The sequence below is a fragment of the Malus domestica genome, chromosome 14 (assembly GCF_042453785.1).
Source record: "Malus domestica chromosome 14, GDT2T_hap1".
In the NCBI taxonomy this organism is placed as follows: Eukaryota; Viridiplantae; Streptophyta; class Magnoliopsida; order Rosales; family Rosaceae; genus Malus; species Malus domestica.
The window spans coordinates 30,395,842-30,400,033 of record NC_091674.1 but is presented as its reverse complement, the minus strand read 5'-3'; the positions used below and the strand labels follow the sequence as shown (position 1 = coordinate 30,400,033).

Genomic DNA, 4,192 nt, shown 5'->3' with positions numbered 1-4,192 from the left:
TTGATCGCGTTCAGTGAACTCATTCTCTATTGAGCACCTACCGTACTTGTTTTGATGTCACACACACCAATGACTAGAGACTAATCACTCTCCCTGAGAGAAGACATAGTACGTACCGATCTTGACGGACTGTCAATGCCCAATTGGCAATCCTATGATCAGGAACGTTTAGGATGTGTCTACGAAAGAATGGTCTCAAGAATCTAACTTCATTAGATTACATTCTCCCAATCACAAATTCCTTGGACTTTATTGTTTAAGCATATAACATTTATATGAGACGGCTCAAACAATAATGTATGCCCTTTATATGTAAAACTAGATTAGTTTAACATGTGAAATGTCCGTAAAGTATCATCACATGATTGGCTTTAGGGCACATTTCCAACATTTACATGGTGGTAGCAAATCATTTTCTGAGAAAGCAAAAGGGGAATAAAGGAAAGAGAAGAAGAAAAGCAAAAGATAAGTTTCCTATTATTACGATTCCTTATGTTTGCCAGGTGAAGAGACAGAGAGAGTGCGGTGGAAAACAAAAGCAAAAAAAAAAAAAAAAAAAAAAAAGCAAAAGAAGATAAAAAAAAAGCAGACATAATTGTGATGGTGATGGCATATGACCCATTGAGTAGATGATCAGATTTATTTTTTAATGATGTAATTTACTTTTCTTATCTTTCGGAGACATCTGTATAAACCCCATCAAAGGGTAATAAAAAATAAAATAATAAAAAAAAAATAAAAAAAAAACAAGCCCAAAGTAATGGGCTGGAACATTATGTGGATGGCGAATGCTCATATGCCCAAAAGAGCTAGACTCTCTATTATCACCAACCAGGTGATCAAAAGTACGTCTAGTACTACAAAAAATTATTCGGTAGCTTGCCACTATTACAACCAACCAGGTGATCAAAAGTACGCCCAATACTCCAAAATTATTCAGCACCCTACCGCTATTATCACCAACCAGATGATTAAAAGTACGGCCAGTACTCCAAAATTATTCGGCAGTTTGCCGCTATTATTGAAACACCCCAACCCCATTTTATTTAAAAATTGTTTTAAAGCCTTAATTGGTGAGCCCGTGGGGCTCACCTTGTTTTATTTATTTTTTGTTTCCCGATCTCCCTTTCTCCTATCCCAGTTCTCTTTCTTCCTCTTCTTCTTCCCTTTTCCGTATACCTCTCTCACCTCTCTCTCCCTCTCTATCACCGTGAACACCCACCACCATAACCACCTGCAGCTACTCTACTCGAGAACATCATCATCATCAAGCATTGCTCTAGTCTCTCTTCCATCGCAGCGAGATTGGTGAAAGCAGAGAAAAGGAACCTCCAGCGAGCACCGCCCCTTTCGAGGTCATTTCCGGCCAAAACACAGCGATTTGGCTGGCGTGCAAGGTATCAATCTCTTCGTCTCCCTGAGTACTACAACTTTCCTTTTTGTTTCACTCAATTTCGTTGAGTATTGAAGAAGTTATACTCATTTGAATTTTACCCCGTTTCCGACGACCTCCGAGGCTTTCGAGGCATTTTCCGGCCAAACCACGGCGAGTTAGACGTCGTGTGAGGTATCATTCTCTTCGTCTCTTCAAGGGATAGAACTTTCATTTTTGTCTCGCTTGATTTCGTTGCATAGTGACAAAGTTATAGTCGTTTAAAGTTGGGTGGTTTTCCGGCCGAATCTCCGGCCTTCTTCTTCGGCAAAACCAGGCCTCTCAGGCCCTTTAGAAAACCCCACGGGCCTTAAGCCGGTTATATCTTATAGCCCAAAACCCCAGCCCGCATCCTTTTTGTTTTTGTTTATTTGTTTTTAAAAACCCAAAGGCCTTAGGGCCGGCTTGTGTGTGTGTGTGTGTGTGTGTTGTGTGGGCTGTGCACTGCATGTGCAGCCCGTGTGTGGGTGTGTGTGTGTGTGTGTTTGTGGTGTGTGTGTGTGTGTGTGTGTGTTTGGGTTTAGGCCCAAACCCCATTTCTTCACCCTAAAGCCTTTTCACCCTAAAACCCTTTTAACCCAAAAACCTTAGAAAATCCAAAACCCAATAAATCCTAATCCTATTTAACCTAAACCCTAATCCGGATTTCAAGCCTAAAACCCGTTAGACCTAAATTGACCGTTGACCTCCGGTCAATGTTGACTTTAGGGTTGACTTTTCGGGTTTTCGTCCGGGACTCTTCTTAGGGTAATTCGACGTTCTGAATCCGTTTCCAATGTCCGTTTTCCCAAATTCAATTGCTATTATATAGTTTTATTTATTGGACTCTTTATGTGCTTAGGGGCAATTATTGTGACGTTTCCGTCTTCGCTAGTGGCGCAGCTTTTGGCAACTAAGTACTGTGAGTTGACCCCTTCTAAAATTACATGATTTGATAATTTAATTGCATAAATGATTAGCATGCCTATGGATTTATGATTTGATTTATGTGAAGCTTGTTGATTTAATATATTGATTTTCGTCTTGTGTTTTGACGAGGAAATAAATTGTTAGCCTATTTTGAGCTATATTTTAATATATCGTATTTTCTATAAAAATCATGAACTGGTAGACTATCTGACAGATGACGATAGGATGCTAGAACATGTTTTTGAACCCCTCTTTATAGTGTAGACGATGATCGGTATCTATGCTATGAAGTGGTTATTTATGAGATGCGTAACTATTTGTGCGTACCTAGTAGACACCATGCCGCCTGGGGCAAGGATCTGGTGTTGGCAGTTAGGCCGGGAGAAATAATCCCTAGTGAAAGGCTGAGGGACACGGTGACAGGCATTGGGCCAGGAGGGAGTTATCTCTGGCTACGGGCACAGAGACTTAGGTGCAGGCATTGGGCCGGGAGTTATGTTTATTCGATGATCTTACTAGCAGCACACCGCATTTACGAGACGATCTGTGAGACGATTCATGCTTTGGTTTTACGCGATGATATTCCGCGATATGGCTTTTGAGATATTTTTGGCATGCTAGGATTTTTATTAAATCCATCATTTATTATGCTAGTAGTTTTCATTATATAAACTGTGTGGGTTAGTATCTTGATAATTGTTTTATTATTATGATATATATAAACTTGGTCCACTCACCGTTGTTTTGCGGCCCCATTCAGGACTTAGAATCAAGGCACCTAATCCTGGCATGAAGGCACTTCCGCAGCAGCATCTTCGGATCATCTCGATGTAGGACCCATTCCTTTATTTATTAAATTTTATCTTAATTCTTTTTAATGATTAGGTTTAGTTGTATGCTCTGAGCACGTTCCTAAAACTTTTAACTCATTGTATTTCAAATTTCTAACCCTTATTTATTTCTTATTCTTAGCTTTTGTATCAATTAATGGCTTTCGTCACCCTCGGGTGTCGGCCAGCACGTGTCTATCCTGGTATTCGGGGAATATCAGGGTCGGGGCGTGTCAATTATCACCTACTAGGTGATCAAAAGTACGTCCAGTACTCCAAAATTATACATGAGCATCACTCATGTCATTTATACATAAACATTCATGAGCATCACTCATGACAATCATACATAAACATTCATGAGCATCATTCATGTCAACATTCATGAGCATTACTCATATCAACATCCATGAGCATCACTCACGTCAATCAACATAAACATTCATGAGCATCACTCATATCAATCAGCTTCAAAAGCTTCATTTATAGAGCTTTAGCTTCAAAAGCTTCATTTACAGAGCTCCAGCTTCAAAAGCTTCATTTACAGAGCTCCAACTTCAAAAGCTTCACTTGCAAAAGCTTCACCTACAAAGCTTCAGTGCAAGGTATACAAATACCGCCTCCGAACAACCGCCACTTCGGCCCATACATGGATTTAATTTGAAGTCTCTAGCCCACATACTCTATTGACCGAAGACTTGGGGGACTACATTAAGTACCATATATTGGGCCTTAACTAGGCCTCATGAAAAATACTTGGGGGACTTAGCCCATTATTTATGTACTGAGGAGCGAGCCCTTATTCTATAAAAGGGACTCCCTCACTTTCATTAGAAAGCACCCATCACTTATGTATTGAGGAGCGAGCCCTCATTTTATAAAAGGGACTCCCTCACCATCATTAGAAAGCATCAACTCCAACCCATCGTTTATGTATTGAGGAGCGAGCCCTTATTTTATAAAAGGGACTCCCTCACTTTCATTAGAGAGAATCGTCACCAGCTGAGCAACCGCCTCGTCG

General features: G+C 40.3%; 1 long non-coding RNA gene across 1 annotated transcript; it reads left to right on the top strand.

The window, feature by feature from the left end:
• The first annotated feature begins 1,151 nt into the window (after window positions 1-1,151).
• On the top strand, window positions 1,152-3,312 carry LOC139191494 (uncharacterized). The gene is made up of 3 exons (XR_011575573.1): window positions 1,152-1,567; window positions 2,274-2,333; window positions 3,102-3,312. It is a non-coding gene; the product is annotated as an uncharacterized lncRNA (long non-coding RNA).
• The last annotated feature ends 880 nt before the right edge of the window (window positions 3,313-4,192 follow it).